This window comes from Fundulus heteroclitus, unplaced genomic scaffold (assembly GCF_011125445.2).
Source record: "Fundulus heteroclitus isolate FHET01 unplaced genomic scaffold, MU-UCD_Fhet_4.1 scaffold_42, whole genome shotgun sequence".
Classification (NCBI taxonomy): domain Eukaryota; kingdom Metazoa; phylum Chordata; class Actinopteri; order Cyprinodontiformes; family Fundulidae; genus Fundulus; species Fundulus heteroclitus.
Genome location: NW_023396835.1, coordinates 1,683,652 through 1,694,445, shown reverse-complemented (window position 1 = coordinate 1,694,445; position 10,794 = coordinate 1,683,652). Strand labels below are relative to the sequence as shown.

Here is a 10,794-nt window from a genome sequence, read left to right as displayed (position 1 = left end):
TGATGAGCAGCAGGGAGGGAAACCAGGAGCAGAAATGGACAAAGCAAATGAAAATATGCCACACAGGAGCAGTAAGAGCTGAGCTGAAGACAACCGAAGTCAAACACATTAATCTACATTTAGCTCACTTTGTTTTTACCTTCACTTCTAATCAATATGTCATTATTAATTCAGGCTGGGCTTTGTAACGGTGACTCTCAGCAGCGGGGAGGCTCCTCATGTCGATACGCCCCTTCCTCAGCTGCTTTCATTTTGGCCTTCCCTCATGCTGCGCTCTTCACAAACAATAAAAAGAGCAAAAGTCACAAAAACATCTGAATCTGAGACGCGGTCTCCAAATTATTGCTCGATACACAAATATATGGCAAAACGTTTTGTCATACTTTGCCATAATTAGGAGAATCTCAAAGAAAAAAAACCTGTTGACTGTTTCCTATTCTTTGTTTTATTTTCTTATAGTTTTCACACTTGGAGTCACTTGGGCAGCTCTACAGGGTTTAAAAGTAAAACAACGGCTGAACCGTATCTGTGTGGTACCAGAAAGGGTAACAGCTTTATTCTCTGAAGCAATCAACAGAATAAAGATACTCAATCAACCCGGAACCGTTCTACTGGGTAGTGTTGGTCATGGAGGGCCAACCAGGGTCCAGGGATGTCTGTGTGAAGCGTCTCCAAAGAGAATCAGTTCATGCAGAAAGTGCCGCATTGATCCCCATCCATCCACCTGTCAACCCCCCCCCCCCACCCCCCCGTCGGCCCATCATGGTTTATACTCGTAACGCACCCAAATACAAGCAGAGTCAGGCAGCTTGCGCTAATTTAGGATTTAAAAAAACGCACAGGGACTCATGTTCATCGCACAAAGGTAAGAGGACATGAAGCTGTAGTGAGTGGAACACAAGCATCCAGCAAGAAACCATGAAAACCTGGAGAAAACATAAAAAAAGCAGAAACAAGCTGCATATGACAAGACCAAGACTAAAAAACCTAACAAAGCAGGAAGATTAAATAGATATGAAAAGAAATAAAAACCTAAAAACGATCAGAACCCAAACACCAACTGAGACACTGGTGGGTCCTTCCGTCCACCCACTGTGACCCAGTCCTCAGTGGCCTGAGCTCAGCAGAGCACGAGGCTCTCTCTATCTCCATGGCCATCTCTTCATGCCTTCGTCTTGCACCGTCTCCCTCTGAGTTAATCAAAACTGTTGACTCTTTGCAGCTTTTTTGGCTTTTCACACCAGTGAGAGAAACAGGAAATAAATATTTCAGCATCGGCGCAAACACAGCTGAGGACTTTTAGTATCTCGGCCCCCCAAAAGGAAACTCCACAGAGAAGGATCGGCACTTTTCCTCACAGGGACGATTCACAGGAGGACGGGCTCGTCTCCTGCTGGTTCCGTCCAACCCATTCAGTCCAATTTAAATCTTTTTACCAGCGCAAACATATTCATCAGTGTTACCACAGAGGCGATTTTCTTTTTATGCACCACTTAACAATCATTTGTGTTGTTAGATTATCATATTGGATGTTTAATAGGACTGTTAAATCAAGTAGTAATTAAAACAGAACCAACTGGGACAAGTAACTGATTATAAAGACGTGGGAATATTACACAAAATGACTGTGAAGTATCTCAGTTTTGGTGAAAGAAAACCCGTCCTTTGGCATCCATCTACAGTGCTACACGTCAGGTCACAATAAAACTGATTTTAACCAGTTTCTAAGGTTGTTTAAACAGACAAGTCTCCATGCTGTCGTTATTAATCAGAGACGAAGCCAAAAGGGGGAAAAAAGTGGAGTAAAAGTGTAAAATACCTTATGAAGCCTGGCTGCTTCCAGGAGCCAGATGTTGATGATCAAACTCCTAATCTTCACGGTAGCAAGCGTCTAGAAACACAAATGTTTTTGCACTTTGCTGCTCTGGAGAATACAGGTGTGTGTTAACACAACGTCAAGACGGAAAGACATCAGCAATGCCCTTAGTGAAGCAGCTGCAGCTGCGCAGCAAGCTGGGGAGAGTCGTAGGGTCATTTCCTGACCGTCTGAAGTCCCTCTTTCTGCACACAGATTTCTGCTGACAGGAGCGTCTTCAGAAGAAGTACTCCTGCCAGTTGGCACTACATACTTTACTTTGATTTGAAGTACACAGGACTCTTTCGCAAATGTTGGTAGGTAGTGGAGCTCACCATTTTCTAGTTTAAAAAATGTTCACCTGACAGATATTTTCTTCCTTAATGCATAATGCTATGACTCTGGTGGGACTCGAACCCACAACCTTTGAATTACTTCTTTCACTCTAGAAGTCCAATGCGCTGTCCATTGCGCCACAGAGCCTGCTGTTAACTGTTTCTTTTGGTCCAGACCAGAGAATCTGACGACTTTCCTGGTGTGAAAACTGCCCTAGTGGGACCTTCAGAGCGATGTGCAGATTTCTGCAAACCTCCATCAGCTGCTCAGCAACAGTTCCTTTACACCACAGAGTGCCTTTAATCAGAGTGTTTAATTCCCATATTCTGTGATTCGCAGCAATGTCGCAGATGATTACCACTGCGGCTCGGAGCCAAACATCGGCAAGCAGCAGCCAGCGGGCCAACGAGCTGAGAGCAGCAGATTACCAGTGAGAGGCTGGAGGACGGAGGAGGCAGGAGGAGAGGGATGGAGCGCCATAAAAAAAAGAGAAAGAACCTATGGATGAGTCATCTCCCCAGCCAGGCAGCCTCTCAGATATGATGCCAACACAGTTGGTTGTTTGCTGCCGCGTTAATGTCGAGCACGACCCCTCCCAGAGGCCTCGCTGACACGCATCAGTCTGCAGAGAACATTCAAGATCTTTTACCGTCTGCGGAGAGGCTCCAAGAACACGCGGGGCTGTGTCTCCACCGCAGATCCGCTTGTCCCAAGACTTCAGCCCTCATTAGGTGATGCAATGAGACGTCTACAAAACCGGGGATTAGCTGAGGACATATTTTCTGTAGCTTAGCTGCCCAAACAAGCCTCCTGCTCAGCTGAGTCACAGCACAGTGTTGTAATGATGTAAAATGTGGGGCATGTTCTCATGGAAATAGATTTTCTCTCCATGCTGAGCTCCGCGTGCGGCTTCAAGTCTGACATCATGGCTCTAAATTGGGAAAAGGATTATATTCCGAATGGAAGTGACCCAAAGTTTAAGTTTCTCGGGGGTCTTATTCCGTCCTATGAGACACGGACAGACGAGCCTGCAGAGATGAGAGCAGCTTAACATCAGATTTAATGGAAGCAAAAGGTTTGCTTAACGTTTCTGAATCTTCAAAGCGACGCGGTGGAGTGGCGGCGTTCATTTCTTCTGTTGCAGCTCCTGCTGATAAGATGGAGGATTGCCAACCGTGACCAATCAGGGGCCGTTGATCTGTCTGTCAGATGATCAGGGACATCCTCAGAGGTGTTGGTCTATCTGTACAAGTTGTTAACTGTGTTTTTTAACAAATAACAAAAGGCTGGATTGACAATAAACCCACCGGACTGTAGAGTTGACCTTCGCTGCGAACTGGTGCGATAATACAGGAACTGAACCGAAGGATCCTACAGTTCGCTCTGCTGCGCGGGGTTGTTGGAGGTGGAGGCATCAGCGCTTCTCTGTGTTTGCATGCCTCTGCACGCAGATACTGTACAGACAGAGCCGGTCGTGAGTCACCGGCTGCTTCCTGACGTTGGCGTGGCTCATCACTGGTGGCATGTGGAGAGCAGGTCGGTGCATCAGGAGGAGAGCGGCAGAGTGGATTTCAGCAGCTTCTCTCATTTCCTCGCCTCCCTCTTATCTCTCAGATAACCTGGACGTACAGCCTGATTCCCCAGAGCAGGACCAGGCAGCGCAGGAGCCAATATTCTGCAAATAACTGTGTCCACTCTTCAGCTCCTTTGCCTTAAACAGATATCAGGCAAAACTAGTCTTCAAAGCAGATTTTTCTCTAAATTACTTGTTTTACTTCTAAAAGATAGCTGTAATACACTGCAAAAACAGAACTAAAAAGAAGTAACATTTTCTTGAAATGAGTGCATTTGTCCTTGATTTGAGCAGGTAAATAAGATGATTTGCCAATGGAATAAGTATTTTGACCCCTAAAATAAGATAATTAGTTCTTTTGCTCTCTAAATAAGATGATGGAGATGAATTATTCCTATTTTAAGTACAAAAATCTCATTCCGTTGGCAAATCATCTTATTTAGCTGCTCAAATGAAGGACAAATACACTAATTTCAAGAAAATGGGACTTATTTTTAGTTTAATTTTTGCAGTGTAGTAGTTTTTTTTTTGGCCTGCTTGATCACTTCTCAGTGCATCGTCTTTATATTCTGTAGGAAGAGATGAAACTGGGAGATCGTTGAGAGAAAGAAGTCGAGCATTTCCAGCAGAGCGCTTTAGCGATGCTCAGCTGGTTTCTTCACAACATCGGCTGAGGATGGGTGGAGAGTGGGTGAAATCTGTCATTGTTTCTCCTGTTCCCAGCTTCTCCAGAGGAACAGATGAGCAGAAGCTGAAGATGCAGTAGTCCTGGTGGCCAGATGCACCGACTCGTCTCTGGCGGCTCACAGATATTGACGTCACAACGAGGGGAACTTGAGAAAACTTCAAAACGTCTCAAGGGCACAGAGAGACACTGGAAATCAGAAACTACAGAGTTCAAAAGAAAGTAAAGAACAAAAGAACCCGACAGGACCACAATGAGCAATCAGGCTCCAGGTGACAGCTCCCACACACACACATTCTCACCTTGCTATATCCGCGAGGCCCATGTGTTGACTCCAGTTGGCTTCCATTTATTTTCGGTCATTTTCAACCCTTACTAAGCCTAACCCCTGACAATGACCCTGATCCTAAACATTACCAATATATACCTAACCCTAAACTCAACCTGAACTCAATTAACACCTTAGTCCCAAACCTGTCAGCAAAATGTCCTCAGCTTGGTACACATGGTCCTCACTTTGATGGTAAAATTGGAACAGTGGTCCTCATGTTGATGCCTAAACAGGAACACACACACACACACACTTACACAATGGATGAAGTTCATAGAAATGCATCTTTGAAACGTTTCTTTGTCAAAACGTTCCCTACAAACAAACAAAGGGAGTTTGATCAAATAGTGAGAAGAAGCTTCAAATCAGAGGATTTTATTGTTTATCTGTCTGAAAACACAAGACGTGCAAAGCAGACGGGGCTGATTTCTTGTATATTTCTTATGTTATTTATCTAATTCATTCATTCCTGTGTTATGCATACTATTGTTGCAGTATTGCACAGAAGGACCCATCAGGCTGGAACCAACGTATCCTGACTATGTTAGAAAGCCATTAAAAGACGGATTTAACCGACGACTGCAGCGTCGACGTGATAAACCCCCATCAGGAATCTTTGTTGTCGTTCCGCGTTACCATAATGACATTTTTGATGAGACAGACACCGGCTCAGACTACGTCAGATAACGTCAGCGGTGCACGGTCGGAACCACGCGTGGTGGTTACTGGAGGTCAGAACCCAGATAACATCGTTACAAAGAGGGATTCGATTCAGGTTCCCTCCAGCTCATCATTTATGTCCAACCGGCTCAACTCCAGCTGTCAGGACGCTCAGATCAGGTCGGAGGCCGGTCCAAACGCACTGAAGAACAAACAAACCCGGTCTAATCCTGCAGGGAATGGAGAAACCTTCCTCACACCTCACCGTTACTCATCTACATAAAAAAAATCCTGTTTAGTTTTTACCTCATGGGTTCCCAAGGAGCGTTTTGTGTGTAATTATTAACCTTTATTTGACTAGAGAACGGTGACTGAGCATTAACTGAACATTAACTCCTGGCAGATGGCCAATACGCCCACAGTTCATTTAAACTGGAGCTGGATTAGAGGAGCGGCGGTGGAAACAGTTGTTAAAAATCAAAGATTTAAAGGCCTGTTCAGATCTTTAAACTAAAACATTCTAGCACACGGTGCTCAAGTGAATCACGCAGCGTCAGTCAGTCGTGACTTCGAGTTTGCTGCAGTTATTTCTTTGTTTTTTTTTTGTGCTCACGGATTCAAAGGAGAACACAACACATGCAAAGAGCTCTTTTCCATCTAGAAAGGAGATTCATGCTGCAGAACTGTCACAGAGGAATATAGATTGCATAAAATAAAGCTCCTTTCATTAGCTAATCTAAGGTAAATCATCTGATTTCACAACAACAGATTTATTGCAATCCACAAATCAAATATTTTACGGAAAAAATAAAAGTATTTAGAACAAGGCTCTGCAGGAATTAAATGGCTCCTTACAGAAAACAGCCTTGCAGGGGCCAGAAGCTGGAGACCCTGCAGAATTTCAGTCTGATTGTATTTTGTTTTTTGGGAGTGAAACGTTTTATTTATTTAGTTTTTGCTGCTCTTCTGCTGCCGCCGTTGAGCAAGCTCTGTACTGGTGGCAACATGATCCTAGATGCCCTGAAGCTTTGCCATTTGGTGCAGCTCTGCCACTCACCTAGAAGCTCTCTGTGATTTCTATGCAGCTGTTCTTAGAGCTGCAACATTCTCAGCTGCAGCTTTCTGGCCATATTTAAGCATAGAGATGCTTTTCTTTAGAGCTAACCGTTGCTAACACAAGAAAACACTGGTTATGTTTGCATGCACAAAAATTTGCAATCGGATTAAAATGTATTCAGATCAAATAATCGGATTGTACCGTTTACATGGGCACCTGATCAATTAATCCGATAACGTGTGTATGTACACCTGGCTTTATTCAGAATAGAACCACTCTGACATGCACAGGTATCAAATTCCACTTAAAAAAACCACAGAAGAAGAAGAAATTCACTTTTTTCTACATTTTTCAACAAAAATAGCAAACAAAGCCGTATTATATGAGTTTTTTTTTGTTCTCTGAACGCCCAGGCTGGACTTGCACGATGTTCTAATTACAGTTGAAATGTTACTGAGATAGCAATAATTTTGAGCTCTTTAAGTCCAACGTATTTCCACCGCTCACCAACACGAAAATACGTCACGTTTACGTCAGTGCTGATGCGTACTCGTGTCAGTTTACGACATCCAGAATAACTTTAGCCTAACAAGCGTTTATATGAACGTTGATCGGATTATCAGTCGTCACAAACCACCCCTCTCATTAAGATTACAGTTTCATTTCGATTGAGCTAAATCCAATCACAATATTCCGATTGGCTTGTTTACATGAAGCATTTTTATTCCAATCGACCGTTTATTCCGATAAGTTTTGTCCGCGTAAACTTAGCTGATGATTTCAGCCTGTTTGACGATCATCTAAAGCAATCAGGCTTCATCGGTCTTTGTGTTATGACCATAATGTAAAGTTAGTGTGCTGTTTTGCAGATGTAGAGTGAAAATGGATCTTGTCGACTGGCAAACGTTTAAAGTAACGTTTCCACGTTGCCACCAGTGCAAAGTTTGCTCAGCACAGATTGGTGTAAGCGCAGAGAATCAATTCGCCTCTCATCACTCTGTGTTCATAAGTCAACAAACAGGAACATCTGGATTCTCTTGTTTCTGATCTTTTAAAGCAACTCTTCTGTTTTACATTCAGGGCTTCGTCCTCAGTGGGAGAAATGGTCCAGAAACAGCCCGCCGGAGGAAATGATAAAGTTATTACTCACACGACGCGGACGCAGCTTGAACAAACAGACATAAATAACGCAGAAGGAATCATTATGCAGGAGGGAAATTGTAAGTACTGAGGTGTGAAACGTGGGCAGACGTGGCGCTCCTGACAAATGAGGTGGCAAATGACCTTCACGGCAGGCGGCCGCGGTCTGAGCAGATAAAGAGAAAACGTTGCTTCAGATGACGGAAGGGGAAATATGGCGCAGAAGCAATCAGAACACTGAGGTTGGACTATTTCCACGAGCCTCACACGAGGAGACTCACAAACGTTGTGGGCTGAAATGGAAAACTTTCCCAAAGTTTTCAGGCAGATTAAACATTTTAAAACAGCTGGAAAGATGTTCTGGTAGACCATCATCCTCCCTTTAGTTTACCAAGAACCTCTCTCAGTCTCAACTAGAGAATAAACTAATAATTACCAGATCAACCCTCCTGGTGGCGTTGGACGCCTCATCCTGCCAGCACTCTGGTCAAAGGCCAAACCACTGGAAAGGATTATACTTCAATATTTCCTAAATTTAACTGACTTTAAGTCATACTCTGATTAAAAAGCATTTATTTAAGATTTTAAGCAGGTTACATCTGATGTGAATTGGAGCAGGTCGTCTTTTAAAGCACCTTAAAGTTTGGTGTTATACATAAACTGGTGGGGTTTTTTTTACTTTAAAGAGAAACAAGGACCTTTAAGGAGATAAAAACTTTGCAGAAGTTTGGTTCAGGGGTTTTTCTCGGTGAACAGCGGCCGTGACATTAAAACATTGTCCAATAAAGATCAGTTCCAGGCCTGAACATCTCTAATTGGACTCTCTCACCTGCAGCTGTTTCATCAGTAAAGTAATGAGTTAATTAGTGACTGAGTCACTTCGGCTCCATGTGCTTCTTCATAATGAGCGAGCCGCGTTTTACTGCAAGATCTCCGGCCGTGAATCACGGCTGATCTCAGAGCAGCTTCTTTCTGTGTTATTCATGCTCGGTGGCGCTGCTCCAGATGACTCCATCAGCACAGCCTGTTCCTCCGCTGATTGGTGGAATGAGGCGCGGCGTCAGACTCACGGCTGCGGACTCGGTCTACTTCTAAATGACCCTCCAACCGCGTGATTACCTTCAGCGCAGCGCTGCGTGGCATTTACTGTTTTATGGATCAGCAGCATCAACGAGCCATCAGAACGGCTGATCCCTGTGCTAATCCACATCTTTCAATTTCAGGGGTCTGTAAAAATGTCCTAATAGCAAGGTTACCAGAATCTGCTAAAACTTACAGAACCTCCTCAGCACATTGCATCAAAACCCTTATCGACGACATTCATAAGAAGTTCTAAATCCGATTACAGACCTGTGAGGAGTGACAACAGACCAGGAAGCCAGACACCGTCTATCCTTCTTCGTGGATCTGGACCCTTTTTAAACACGACCAGATCAGGTTTTCTAAGGGCTTGAGGTTCCTGGAGACTCTCACGGCGTCCAGCTCCAACATTTAAATGCATCCCTGCTCCAACACACCAGGACCGGATGGTTGAGTGACCTCCTGAGCACGTCTTCAAGTTCTGCAGAGGTCTGGTGGTCAGGCCACTTTGATTCAGGCGTGATGGAGCAGGGACAGCAGGACAGCAGCGCTTCAGGACTGGAGTTGGAAATCTTTTTAAACGATACTTTATACCTCTGCCCTGAATTAAACAAACACATTATTGGCAATATCTAACAGCACCTGGACTTTGCAGGGGCCACCTTAGGATGTGCTGGCGTTTCAAATCAGTTGATTGCTATTGTGTAATTATTGGAAGCATTAAAAAACAGATTATTAGGTCGGCTTCAGGTGGTTAAAACATAGTTTTGTTTAGGTGGAACTCCAGCATTAAGGCTTGGCTATGACAAGAAAGAAAAAAAACAATAGGCGAGTGATGTTTGAGGTGTGCTTACTTCATGTCAACCTCAAAAGGCTTCAAACTGTGACCCAAAATGTCCAATTAAAAGCGTTTTTATTCTTGTAAAACACTTTATGTTGTGCATGGTTGGATAAACACTAAGTGCTTAATTAATTGATAAACTAGTTCATTGGTTGGTTGATTTTTTTATTGATTGATTGATTGATTGATTGATTTATTCATTGATTGATTTATTGATTGATTGATTGATTGATTGATTGATTGATTGATTGATTAATTGATTGACTGGTTGATTGATTCATAGACTCTAGGAGCCTTATTTGACTGGACAAGAGAAAAGTAAGATTTAAATTAAAGGAAAAAAGAGAATTTTAAATGGTCACATATTAAAAATTAGTTGCAACAAATGCCTGACTCCAAAAAAAACTTCAAAAGTCTGAAAAATGGCTGATTTAGATCACTTTAAAAGGAAAACTGATACATTGGAGGCTCCCCTGGAACAGAATACGCAGTGAATCTACAACTCATATTTACATTAGTTAAAAAAAAGCAGAAACAACTTGTACCATATGTTGTACCATATGTACAAGTTGTACTTGTACCATAACTTGTACCATATGTTATTTGTTCTGCACCATAACCAGAGGTCCTGCAGGCTGGAGTCCTTCTGACGTCTCCCCCGCTGATTCCAGGTGAGCTCTGTTGGAGCTGCAGGGCAGCAGCGGTTCAGGGTCCTTCCTCATCATCCAGTGATGGCTTGGGGAAAGGAGGCCTTCATCCTTGGTGCCTGAGCTCTCTCTCTCTCCTGGCTGAAGCTCGGTGCGTATGAGTGTGGCGCGACCCATACTTCATTTAGCTGTCATCTCGTCACCGAATCTCCAAATTACGGCGGGCCGGAATTGATGAGCTGTCACCTGTGACCCCGCGAGGCTTTCAGCGAGCTGACGCGCTGAAATTAGCGGGTCCGTCTGCACCAAATGGCAAACAGCTTAATTCCAGAGGGAGCCGTGACATTTTCAAGGAGGAGGTGTCGCTCAGACTGATGCACTTCGAATAATGAATGCAGCTTTAACGTGATTGTGGCAAAATGAACGAGGGACCCAAGAATACCTTTAAGTCGGAAGCTGAATTTGGGCTTAGTTATCAGGATTTTTGTACCAGCCTTGAGAATAAACCCTCTGTCAATTAAAAGTTGAGCTCATGGGGTGTGTCTGGTGCTGAAGGAGTAATGGCCGACTCTTCTTTCCGAGCTCGGCA

The 10,794-nt window shown here is 43.7% G+C and overlaps 1 non-coding gene across 1 annotated transcript; it reads right to left on the bottom strand.

The window, feature by feature from the left end:
* Window positions 1-2,251: 2,251 nt before the first annotated feature.
* Window positions 2,252-2,338, bottom strand: trnar-ucu. Its single transcript is given in 2 exon segments — window positions 2,252-2,287; window positions 2,302-2,338. It is a non-coding gene; the product is annotated as a tRNA-Arg (tRNA).
* Window positions 2,339-10,794: the final 8,456 nt, after the last annotated feature.